General features: G+C 42.7%; 1 protein-coding gene and 1 pseudogene across 12 annotated transcripts in view; one reads left to right on the forward strand and one right to left on the reverse strand.

Moving 5' to 3' along the window:
• The window catches only part of LOC100355985 (vomeronasal type-2 receptor 116), a 75,950-nt gene that overhangs the window by 18,480 nt on the left and 44,014 nt on the right, over positions 1 to 13,456 (forward strand). For 9 of the 12 annotated variants that reach the window (XM_070067554.1, XM_070067556.1, XM_070067558.1 and 6 more), the window contains one exon: positions 11,237 to 11,280. The exons of the other annotated variants lie outside the window; for them this stretch is intronic. The gene's annotated coding sequence lies outside the window, so the exon portion shown is untranslated. The remainder of the gene's footprint in view (positions 1 to 11,236; positions 11,281 to 13,456) is intronic. 12 annotated transcript variants of the gene reach the window in all.
• LOC138847772 (zinc finger protein 706 pseudogene) lies at positions 2 to 3,638 on the reverse strand (annotated as a pseudogene).

The raw sequence follows: 13,456 nt of genomic DNA on the forward strand, positions 1-13,456 counted from the left end.
GAGAGGCGGAGGGAGGGAAGGAGGGAGGGAGGGAGAAGTCTTCCATCCACTGGTCCACTCCCCAATTGGCCACAATGGCTAGAGATGTGGCAATCCAAAGCCAAGAGCCAGGAGCTTCTTCCAGGTCTCCCACATGGGTGCAGAGACCCAAGGACTTGGACCATCTTCTACTGCTTTCCCAGCCATAGCAGAGCTGGATAGGAAGTGGAGCAGCCGGTTCTAAAATGGTGCCCATATGGGATGCTGACACTGCAGGTGATGGCTTTACCCGCTATGCCACAGTGCCAACCTCTTTTTATTTTCTTAATTTGTGTGAAGGTTATATAAGGTTACAAAATTTGATTCAGCTTTTACATTTTATTATCTACATAAAAACCTATAATATATTCTTTTAAAAAAAGATTTATTTATTTGAAAGGCAGAACTACAGAGAGGCAGAGAGAGAGAAAGAGAGAGAGGGAGGGAGGGAGGGAGAGGGGAGAGAGAGGTGAGAGAAAGGGGAGAGAGAAAGAGAAAGAGAGAGAGAGAGAGAGAGGTCTTCTAGCCAGTGGCTCACTCTCCAAATGGCTATCTTCCACTGCTTTCCCAGGCCATAGCGAAGAGCTGGATTGGAAGTAGAGCAGCTGGGAGTTGAACCAGTGCACATAGGGGATGTTGGCACCACAGGCAGCAGCTTTACCCACTATGCCACAGCGCTGGCCCCTATACCATATTCTTCAGTGGCCTGTGGGCAATGAGACTATACATCTCACTTTGATTTTTATGACTTCTGCAGGTTTTCTTATGATTTCTACCAACTTTATGAAGGGTCTAGAACATAACACCTCACAGGTTTGAATTCAGGAAATGGAACGAAACCAAGTCAAGTTTAAACTGATATCATATGCTATAAATAACCCTATGGTGAGTCAAAAATTCCTTTTATGAGGGAATATCATAGGGATGTGGTGAAATGACTAAAAGTAAAGAAGTTCCCAATTCAATGCCCTTAATTTACTATTTAAGCAAATATTATTAAACACTGAAAACAACAAAGTTCTGTAATTTGTGTGCTGGATGTATTTCATGTATAACAAACAAATCTTCCATTTGAATGGAAAAACCTCTATCATTCAAGTGTTTATGGCATCCCCATAATACATACATTTGGTTGCTTAATTGTGTCCCAGTTATCTCAGAGGCTTTCTTCATTCTTTAAAATTATTTTCCCTTTATTTTTGTATGACTTTAACCTAAGATCTGGGACTGCAGAGCAGTCAAGGACATCATGACTCCATCTGTAAACTTAATGCTTGAACATCAGCCAATTCTGGAAGAAGTGGAGTCTTAGGACACTTGCTCTTAAAGTACTGTGGGAAGGTCTTAGGGTCTGGCACTGTGTCCTACAGGCTATGCAGGTAGATATTATGACAGCTTCAGCAGTAGCCTTTTGCTCACGTTCTTGTTTCTTCTTTAGTCCAGCTTGCTTTCTGGCATTTTTCTGCTCAGACTGAATCTTCTGCTGTCCACAAGCCGTATCCGGGCTGGGACAGTCCTGGTCCAAGATCATGCAATGTAAGAAGGTTGGGGCAGGTTGTGTTGGGGAGAAGGGAGAGTGTTTCCAGTACCACTTCAACCTCTTCCACCTGCCAAGGAAGGGAAAGAGTAGGGCCAGAGTGCAACAGCCCGTGCCTTGCACACTTGTCACCCCTCAGCCTGAGAAGGGCCACTCTGACCATTTCTTTCAAACTGGAAAAAATGAAGAATATGTGCAATGGGAATACCGAGTCTCTCTTCTTCCTCAAATGCAGAGCACTGAATCCAGTGTACAAATCATGAGTACCCAAACCTGGAGAGAAACCACTGTCTCCCCAAGCTGGTGACCTTCTTAGTTTTTGAGGAATCCCTAGGGCTGGCTCTGGCCTGCATGGCTCTGTGTTTCTTTGTGTGACACCTGAGGTTTTATGGGTCTTTGTGAAGCACTGAGACATTCCCATCATGAAGGCCAACATCGTTGTCTCAGCTACATCCTGCTCATTGCCCTCATCTTCTGCTTCCTCTGCTCCTTACTGTTTATTGGTTGTCCCAACACAGCCACCCCTATCTTCTGGAAAATAACATTTGGCCTTGTGTTCACAGTGGCTGTTTCCACTGTGCTGGCCAACACCATCACTGTGATTCTGGCCTTCAAAGTCACAAAACCTGGAAGAACTATCAGGTGATTGCTGGTATCAGGAGCTTTTGTCATTCCCATCATTTCCCTGATCCAACTGGTTCTCGGTGGTTTCTGGTTGGGAATCTTTCCTCCCTTTATTGACTTAGATTCACACTCTGAGCACAGCCACATCATCCTGGTGTGCAACAAGGGCTCAGTCACTGCCTTCTACTGTGTCCTGGGCTACCTGGGCTCCTTGGCCCTGTTCAGCTTTCCTAGCCAGGAACCTGCCTGACACACTCAATGAAGCCAAGTTCCTGACATTCAGCATGCTGGTGTTCTGCAGTGTCTGGGTGACCTTCCTGCCTGTCTACCACAGCACTAAAGGGAAGGTCATGGTGGCTGTGGAGGTCTTCTCCATCTTGGCCTCCAGTGTGGGGCTCCTGGGCTGCATCTTTGCCCCCAAGTGCTACATTATTCTTATGAGACCTAAGAAGAACTCTTTGGAAGGGTTAAAGAATAGAAGTGATTCTAGGGGCAATAGGTATCCTAAGGTTTTATCTCATAACTCTCCAGCACAGTTTTAGAGTTTGAACTTCTGAATCACCATGATGTTACATCCCAATATTTAAAGTCACTGAAACATTTCCTTTTTATACTTGTTACCTTTTTTTACAACAATTATTTATTTGATCTCTCCATTATTTTTAGCAGATCAAAGTGTCCTGCTCCCTTAGGAATCTCCAAATTTACAAATTTACCGTGAAAATAGCAAGGAAGTGGTGATTCCTCCCCCATCCTTTGGGATTTTTTTTTATCATAAACAAGCCAGACAGGGTAGAGAATTGTAAATCAGTTCTTTGGCTGAGTTTGTTACCACCTCCACATTGTCTGACAGGTTGGTCCCCAAGATTGTATTTAAAAACTTCATTCCCACTGGTCCTGTGGGTGTTCCTCTCTTGGAACCCCCTCTTTGCCACACTGGTCTGGCAGGAGGTTTCCACCCTAAATAAATCCTACTTTACTTTCAAAAAAATTATTTATTTGAAAGACAGAATGCAAAGAGAGACGGGGAGAGAGCGAGTGAGCTTCTATCCACTGGTTCATTCCTTAAATGGCAGCAGTGGCTGGGGCTCAGCCAGGCAGAAATCAAGAGCCCAGAACTGCATCCAGGTCTCTCCCATGAGGGTGGCAGGGACTCAGGTACCATCTAAGAAGTACTATCTTGGAAGTGTAGCAGCCAGGACTGTAATTTTTGCTGATATGAAATGCCAGCATTTCAAGTGGTGAGTTGACCTGCTATGCTAAAATGCTGGCCCCTATATCCATGTCTTTCTTTTGAAGAGCCCTGTGTAAAGCTAATATAGGTGGTCATTGTGATTATATACATGAGTGCTTTCTTACATTAATGGCTAATCAAAAAGATTATTTTATTTCTCAATTTATAGACACTATTATTATTCATATATTGATGAGATATTTAGCATGCACATTCTTTATATTGTTTTTTTTTTTTTTTTTTTTTTTTTTTTTTTTTTTTTTTTTTTTTTTTTACAGGCAGAGTGGATAGTGAGAGAGAGAGGAGAGAGACAGAGAGAGAAAGGTCTTCCTTTGCCGTTGGTTCACCCTCCAATGGCCACCGCGGCCGGCGCGCTGCGGCCGGCGCACCGCACTGATCCGATGGCAGGAGCCAGGAGCCAGGTGCTTTTCCTGGTCTCCCATGGGGTGCAGGGCCCAAGCACCTGGGCCATCCTCCACTGCACTCCCTGGCCACAGCAGAGGGCTGGCCTGGAAGAGGGGCAACTGGGACAGAATCCGGCGCCCCGACCGGGACTAGAACCCGGTGTGCCGGCACCGCTAGGCGGAGGATTAGCCTAGTGAGCCGCGGCGCCGGCCTCTTTATATTGTTTTCTAGCTCATTTTGAGATTACATCATGGTCTATTTGGAATTACTTCCTAAATTCAAGGGTTCATCCTGTTCCACATTTTTACATGTGTATATTTTCCATTAATCTGTCAACAAATCATCTTTGTTCATATGTTTTGAAATGAGAGACTTATAAACTACACACATATAGCTTATCTTTATACATATGGTAAGTTCTGAAGCCATGTATTTGCTTGCTGTGTTTCATGTTGTAACAACATGATGCTTTGACTAACATACAGATTACTACAATTCAGCAAATTAACATATGCATTTCTTCATGGTGTGTGTGTGTGTGTGTGCGTGTGTGAGAGAGAGAGAGAGAGAATGAATATCTATCTAAAATCTACTCTACTGGCAAATGCTCAGTATGCATTCAATACCATGTTGTTGAGATTGTTTTTATGACATGGGAGTTTGCTGCAGCTTGGCCTCAAACAAGAGCTTGCTTAAAGTGCTGTGGGGAATCTCATAGGAGGAGTCCCAAAGATGAGTCATGGAATACCACTTACCCAACAACTAATAGGAGTTGGACCATGGAGAAAAATTCATGGTAGTCCCAAATGAGTTACAGATCACCGCTAACCACAAACAAGCTAAAATAAGAATGGAGTTACTTATGCTAAGCTAGGAGCTGATGACATCACTTACACTAAGTTTAGTGTCTGCCAAGAAAAACATCTCATCAGATTGAACAGACACGTCTGGACAGTCTGATAACATGTGTGCTAAGGACGATAACCTCTAGTCCCCCCAGTTACAGCACAGTGATTGATAGCACCAGACACAGCACTGGACACAGCGGATATGCCCTGTCTTAGACAGCCCTGAGAAATTCCAGAATGTGACTGATTGACACCTGGACCCCCACCAGGGACCTTTTTCCCCTGTAGTGGCAAAGATAAAAGGAGATCTCTTTCCACTGCTCTCCATCCCCTTGGGGATCATGGCCCAGTATGTGTGAACCTCTGGATCTCCACGTATCTTGGAACTGAAAAGCCAGCCCATTACTCTGTAGTGGCACAAGGTGATTATGGGACCAAACTCCATCATAACCAACGCCTTGACACCTCTCATCAGCCTGCTGCCAGACCTGACTGCAGAGCTGGACCAGACCTCTCAGTAGGGGACCTCTCCAACTCCTTGCCTTTCCATCTTCCTGGTAACTTTGCGCCTACTTCCCAGAGTGACAGTCATCCCATGACTTTCTTCCTGTAAGTGAATATTCTGAGATTCATCTCTCCGACTGGTAACGAAGGCTTCGGACTTTGGATTTTGACTTTGTGACCATGATATGAACCTTGAGAACACAGCATTTATATTGATATTAGCCATGTGTAATATGAAGGATTATGCCTCAACCCTATTATTGAGAATAATGCCATATGCTTTGCTGTACTTATACTACTACTGTTGGATTGCCTTTCAGATTGCTTTGATGCTAAGCATCAAAGTGTTAAGATCTGTGGATTAATGAATGTAACTATATAGACTGGTATGCAGAGTAGTGAAGCCCTAGTGTAGTGTGGGCAATAACAACCTTTCATTGGAAAGGCAGTCTTGTGTCCGTGTGTTCCTTCTTTCCTGTACTCTGACACATCACACTTAAGCCCTGTTGAGCTGCGTGACAGTAGGCACTCATGACAAGTGCAGAATGCTAAATGTGTTAGAAATGTGAATGATAAAATTCTTCATAGCCTTGAAGGCCATTGAACCTCCTGTCTTCTTCATTGTGGCAAAGCCAACATGTGTCTGAAGATAAATCATGTTGATTTTGATTAGTATTTTCCTGAAAAAAATCAGAGGATAAACCTTGCTTTCTTTTTTCATGTTTTGTTGATCATTTGTTTTTCCTCTTTTGTTTGGTGCCTAGTTGAGGTTTTCCAATTGTTTGATCTGGCCTTCCTCATTTTCATATTTTATTCAATTTGCATATATTCTGGTTTAATGTATTTGACCAAATGTGTTATGCAGATTTTAGTATCTTTCCTGCGTTTTTCCCATTCTCTTACTTATGAATTTTGGTGACAAAAGGCTTCTAATAATCTTAGTACCAGAGCTATGATTTAGATCTATATTTTACTTATTTCAAGAAGAAAAATACTCTAATCACTGCATGTGAAGCTGCCTTTCTTTTATTATTTTTTAAACTTTTATTTAATAAATATAAATTTCAAAAGTACAGTTTTTGTATTACAGTGGCTTTTTCCCCCCATAACTTCCCTCCCACTTGCACCCCTCCCATCTCCCGTTCCCTCTCCGATTCCATTCGCATCAAGATTCATTTTCAATTATCTTTATATACAGAAGATTGATTTAGTATATATTAAGTAAAGATTTCAACAGTTTGCACCCACACAGAAACACAAAGTGAAAAATACTGTTTCAGTACTAGTTATAGCATTAATTCACATTGGACAACACATTAAGGACAGAGATCCTACATGGGGAGTAATTGCACAATGACTCCTGTTGTTGGCTTAACAATTGACACTCTTGTTTATGGCGTCAGTAATCACCCTAGGCTCTAGTCATGAGTTGCCAAGGCTATGGAAGCCTCCTGAGTTCACCAACTCCAATCTTATATAGACAAGGCCATAGTCAAAGTGGAAATTCTCTCCTCCCTTCAGAGAAAGGTACCTCCTTTTTGATGGCCCGTTCTTTCCACTGGGATCTCACTTGCAGAGATCTTTCATTTAGGTCTTTTTTGCCAGAGTGTCTTGGCTTTCCATGCCTAAAATACTCTCATGGGCTCGTCAGCCATATCTGAATGCCTTAAGGGTTGATTCTGAGGCCAGAGTGCTGTTTAGGACATCTGCCATTCTATGAGTCTGCTGTGTATCCTGTTTCCCATGTTGGATTGTTCTCTCCTTTTTGATTCTATCATTTAGTATTAGCAGACACTAGTCTTCATTATGTGATCCCTTTGACTCTTAATCCTATCATTATGATCAATTATGAACTGAAATTGATCACTTGGACTAGTGAGATGGCATTGGTACATGCCACCTTGATGGGATTGTATTGGAATCCCCTGGCACATTTCTAACTCTACCATTTGGGGCAAGTCTGATTGAGCATGTCCCAAACTGTACATCTCCTCCTTCTCTTTCACACTCTTATATTTAATAGGTATCACTTTTCAGTTAAATTTAAACACCTAAGAATAATTGTGTGTTAATTAAAGAGTTCAACCAGTAGTATTAAGTAGAACAAAAAATACTAAAAGAGATAAAGTATTAAGTTGTTCATCGACAGGACAAGGGCTGATCAAGTCATTGCTTCTCATAGTGTCCATTTCACTTCAACAGGTTTCCTTTTTGGTGCTCAGGTTAGTTGTCACTGATTAGGGAGAACATATGATATTTGTCCCTCTGGGACTGGCTTATTTCACTCAGCATGATGTTTTCCAGATTCCTCCATTTTTTTGCAAATGACCAGATTTCTTTTTTTTTTACTGCTGTATAGTATTCTATAGAGTACATGTCCCATAATTTCTTTTTTTTTTTCCGTCTTCCAATATTTCTTTTTTTTTTATTTTCTTTTTATTTATTTATTTATTTATTTTTTTTATCTTTTATTTAATGAATATAAATTTCCAAAGTACGACTCATGGGTTACAATGGCTTCCCCCCCCATACCGTCCCTCCCACCCACAACCCCCCCCTTCCCACTCCCTCTCCCCCTCCATTCACGTCAAGATTCATTTTCGATTATCTTAATATACAGAAGATCAGCCTAGCATACCTTAAGTAAGTATTTCAACAGTTTGTTCCCACACAGAAACATAAAGTGAAAAATAATAGATGATTTTTTTTAAATGATGATGAAATCAGATCAGACCTATTGTCATGTTTAATCCCAGTGAGAGTCAAGTTGGGAATTGATAATTTTTTTTTTTTTTACAGAAGATCAGTTTAGTGTACATTAAGTAAAGATTTCAATCGTTTGCACCCCCATAGAAACACAAAGTGAAATATACTGTTTGAGTACTCGTTATAGCATTAAGCCTCAGTGTACAGCACGTTAAGGACAGAGATCCTACATGAGGAGTAAGAGAACAGTGACTCCTGCCGTTGACTTCACAAATTGACACTCCTGTTTATGGCATCAGTAATCTCCCTATGCACCAGTTATGAGTTTCCAAGGCTATGGAAGCCCCCTGAGTTCTCCGACTCTTATCTTGTTTGGACACGGTCATAGTCAAAGTGGAGGTTCTCTCCTCCCTTCAGAGAAAGGCACCTCCCTCTTTGAAGACCTGTTCTTTCCACTGGGATCTCACTCACAGAGATCTTTTTGCCAGAGTGTCTTGGCTTTCCATGCCTGAAATACTCTCATGGGCTTTTCAGCCAGATCCGAGTGCCTTCAGGGCTGATTCTGAGGCCAGAGTGCTATTTAGGACATCCGCCATTCTATGAGTCTGCTGAGCATCTCACTTCCCATGCTGGACCACTCTCCCCTTTATCCATTCTATCGGTTGGTGTCAGCAGATACTAGACTTGCCCATGTGCTCCCCTTGACTCTCAGTCCTTTCATTATGATCAATTGTGAACTGAAATTGATCACCTGGAATAGCGAGATGGCATTGGCACATGCCACCTTGATGGGATTGAATTGGAATCCCCTGGTATGTTTCCAACTCTACCAATTGGGGCAAGTCAGCCCGAGCATGCCCCAAATTACACATCTCTTCCCTCTCTTATTCCCACTCTTACGTTCAACAGGGATCACATTTCAGTTAATTTTCAACACTCAAGAATAACTGTGTGATAATTACAGAATTAAACCAGTCATATCAAGTAGAACAGACAAAAAAAAAATACTATGAGGGATAATGTATTAAGTTGTCCATCAGCAGTCAGGGCTATGCTGATCAAGTCACCATTTCTCATAGTGTCCACTTCACTTCAGGAGGTTTCCCCTTTGGTGTTCAGTCAGTTGTCACCGATCAGGGAGAACATATGGTATTTGTCCCTTTGGGACTGGCTTACTTCACTCAGCATGATGTGTTCCAGATTCCTCCATTTTGTTGCAAATGACTGGATTTCGTTGTTTCTTACTGCGGTATAGTACTCTAAAGAATACATATCCCATAATTTCTTTATCCAGTCTACTGTTGATGGGTATTTAGGTTGATTCCAGGTTTTAGCTATTGTGAATTAAGCTGCAATAAACATTAAGGTGCAGACAGAAGCTGCCTTTCTTATTGTAATGACAACAACATATAAAATAGGTATAAAAATGGGAACAGATCTCTTAATAAAGACTCTGTATGACAAACCCAAAGTTAACATGGTCACTGATGAAAGGTATGAAAGGTTTTTGTTAAAACAGAAACATGACAAGGATGTCATTCTCACAACTTTTATACACCTTTGCATAGAAGTCCCAAAGTTATTAAAAAGTAAGCAATAAACAGAATTCAAATGGGAGGAAAAGAAGTAAAACTGTCTTCTATTTACTATTTACATGATGTAAAAAATTATTGGAAGCAATCAGTAAGTTCAGTACAGTGGCAGGATACAAAATCAACACAGAAAAATCAGTAACAGCTGTGTACACTAACAATGAACTATCCCAAAGCAACGTCAAGCAAACAATCTATAGGAGTGAAACTGACACTTTTTGAGATGTGACAATTTTGAACAGCCCTTGTCTTGACTGTTGAGGAACAGTGTTTTTTTTTTTTTTCCTTCATATTATTTGTTGAACTCTTTACTTGGTGTAGGGTTAATCTTATCAGTATAAAGTTAACTGAAAATAGATCTTTTTAAAAGATAAGAATGGGAATAGGAGAGGGAGGAGGAAGAAGGGTGAGAGTGTGGGCAGAAGGGAGGGCAGGGTGGGAAGAATCACAATGTTCCTAAATTTGTACATACGAAATGTATGAAGTCTGTATTCCTTTAAAAAATTAAAAAAAAAAGGGGTGGGGCGGCTCCCTGGCACAGTAAGTTAATCCTCTGCCTGTGGTGCCGGCATCCCATGAGGGCGCTGGTTCTAGTCCCAGCTGCCCCTTTTCCAATCTGGCTCTCTGTGGCCTGGGAAATTAATAGAAGATGGCCCCCAGTCTTTGGGCCCCTGCACCCACGTGGGAGACCCGGAAGAAGCTCCTGGCTCCTGGCTTCACCTTGGCAGTTCTGGCCGTTGCAGCCAATTGGGGAGTGAAGGAGCGGAAGGAAGACCTTCTGTCTCTCCCTCTCACTGTCTGTAACTCTACCTTTCAAAATAAAAATCTTAAATAAAAAAAAAGGGCAAGAAAACAGCAAAAAAGAGAACACGGTAGACCCTGAGGAATGAAAATGTATAACTTCTCAACAAAATACCCGGAAATAAAACCCAACAACACATCAAAAAATTCACTCACCTTGTTTCCCCAAGCGAGGCCCCCAGCAGCTGAGAGACCAGCAAGCCAACGGCCGGGCGTCGCGCATGCGCACGTCGGGAGGTGGCCGCGGAGGCTGCTGGGAAGGCTGGGCGGCGGAAGAAGCCGTGCACGGGAACTGGAGCGAGGAGGCCGGAGTGGAGGAGGCCGCCCTCAGAGTGTGGCCGCCCACGCAGCCAACGCCCTGCAGCGGGAGGACAAACTGCGGAGCCCTCGTCTGCCCTTGACTTGTGAGGCGCAGGCCGCCTCAGCCATCCTCGGTGCCGAGCACTAGGCCTCAGCCTCGGGCGGCGAGGCCCGGACTCCAGCGGCGACGGAGATCCGTGGCAGAGAAAAAAAAAAAAATCCGTCCTAGTTTAACGCCGAGCCGCCAGTAGGCCCAAGGAAAGGTCGTCCACAGTGGCAACCAGGCGCTATGGTCCCTGGTGACTTGAACGAAAGGAGCTGTGGGTGGCACCGTTGGTGGTGTGGCTTGGATTGGCGGAAAGAGCCTGGCGGGGACGCATTCCCTGGGACTAGAGCTGGTGCAGGGTGGTGTGGCAGACAGGCCGGAAAGTCAAGGTATGACTGCAAAACGGAAGTGCCATCCCAGCTGCAGCTGGCCTCAGCTTGCGCTCTGTGTCGGGCACACCCTGGCACGTTGCCCGAGTTTTCTGCTTGCTCCTGCATCCCTTGTGCAGTGCATAGATTGAGGATTGGCAGAGGTGCTTTGCAGCCCTGAGGCCGGACGTCGACGGGGATGGAGACTTTGTGCTGAGTGGGTTTTTCTCCTTCTCCTATGTGCGGCGGCCAGTGGACGGGATCGGGGCATCCTGAGAGCAGAACGGAAGCATCTTGGTAAGTTCACGGTTGTCTATGTGTGTTAAGCACGGGTATGATTATGAGTAGGTGTGGCGGTTTGTGACTCGGTTCCTCTTGGTAATTATGAGAAATAGTCACGGAAATGGCAATAATGAAGATCAACGACTCTGAGGCTTTCTTCCTCCTTTATCCTCACAGAACCTTTCATTTTCTTTTCCATTTTCTTCCCCCTTTTCTGCTTTCAGGAGTTTCATTTTCACGTTGTGCCCCTCCTTGCGTTTTTCTCTATCATTAGCCAAAATATTAAGTCTAATATTTGGTGGAAAGTCGTTCCTGCGTGTGAGTTCTCTGGTTAGGGTGCAAGGACTGTGTTCTCTCAGAATTGGGGATACAGCAATGGAAGGATTCTCCCATCTCGGACACTCTGGGTGGGGAAAGTGAGGATGCGCCTTGTTCAGGAGCCCAGCGTGAGAGCCTGTAACCCATGTCATCGAACCGAAGGCTACCCATTGCACACTGCCTCTGCGTTCCATCCTAAAAAGTATCTGGCTACTCCCATTCTTTGCAGAAGAGGGCCAGCCATATGTGCCAGTCACATCCTAGAGTTTTCTATGCTTGAATCTTCGTAAGACTCATTTTGGGCAGTGACTGCCAATTCCCTCTGTGATTGGACTTCCATACCTAATAGTACCGTGCGAATGTATTTTTCCAGTAACTGGTGGGCATTTCGTTATTGTTTCCATGTCTACAAAGTGTCATTTATATGGCTATCTCAACATCTTTTTATTCAATATCCAACAATTGAGATGTTACTGATTTTGTATGGCTGGGATACACTAATGATGTCTCTTATTAAAAGAGCTTTATATATTTCTCTGATTGAGATAACTGGGCCAAAATTTTAGATCAGTGAATAGGCATTTAAAAAAAAAGGCTTTAGTAGTTGCCACATTAGCTGCTGGTAAACCTGCTGCTTTCCATGTTCCCTGTACTCCCCAATCTGTATTCATTAAAGTTTCCTTCATAATCCCATGTTCATCTCCTCAGCCCTGGATAAAAAATCTCTTGTGTCTCTATGAATTTGCCTATTCTTTACAACTTGAGTCATATCCTTTATGATATTTTATGTTTGGCTTCTTTCACTTTGCAAAATGTTTTTTACTGGAATTAAAAATTTTTCTTATTAATATAAAGATAACAGATAAATTATTTCCAAGTTATGTCCATGTTGTAGCATGTGTCTATAGTGTATTTAGCTGAAAAAATCTTAATATCATGGTTTCTTTTTGGCATCATAATACCTCTGGTTGCTCATAATTGGATGGGAATATTATGAGTATGTTTTTTAATTTTCTAGGTAATATTTGTAGAATTGGCTTTATCTCTAACTGAAATGTTTAGGAAAAATAAGCAGTGAAAATTCCATATATTTTCTTTAGTTTCCAGGGTTTGGATTCTGGAATTAATCTTACTTTGTCATCAAATTTTCTTTTTTAAGAAATGATTTCTTGGCCGGCACTGCGGCTCACTAGGCTAATCCTCTGCCTTGCGGCGCCGGCACACTGGGTTCTAGTCCTGGTTGGGGCGCCGGATTCTGTCCCGGTAGCCCCTCTTCCAGGCCAGCTCTCTGCTGTGGCCCAGGAGTGCAGTGGAGGATGGCCCAAGTGCTTGGGCCCTGAACCCCATGGGAGACCAGGATAAGTACCTGGCTCCTGCCATCGGATCAGCATGGTGCGCTGGCCGTGGTGGCCATTGGAGGGTGAACCAACGGCAAAGGAAGACCTTTCTCTCTCTCTCTCTCTCTCACTGTCTGCCTGTCCAAAAAAAAAAATGATTTCTTTATTGAATTTTTTGTAATCATCTAGTAGTACTTTTTAAAGTGTATAGGGGAGTATTTAACACATGTGTACAGTGTAAACTTATAGTATGTAAATTGCATTAGGTAATATGTAAATGATTGCATTGAGCTTTGTAAGTGGAATCAGAAGAAAATAATTTCTTATGTTTTATGAGATTTTCTTCAAGTGTCTATGAGTCTTATGAAAATTGGTTAGAGGCTTCTTCATTTTACTATCTGCTTTAAAATCTATAAATCTTCCATATAAACTGAAAACCTTGTTAATTAAAGCATTTATGGAAAAGTAACAGAATTTGGATTTTTTTTTCCTTTTTAGTTCCCACATATGAGGACAAATAGAATTTGTCTTTCTGT

Source organism: Oryctolagus cuniculus (genome assembly GCF_964237555.1).
Source record: "Oryctolagus cuniculus chromosome 16 unlocalized genomic scaffold, mOryCun1.1 SUPER_16_unloc_1, whole genome shotgun sequence".
NCBI classification, from domain to species: Eukaryota; Metazoa; Chordata; class Mammalia; order Lagomorpha; family Leporidae; genus Oryctolagus; species Oryctolagus cuniculus.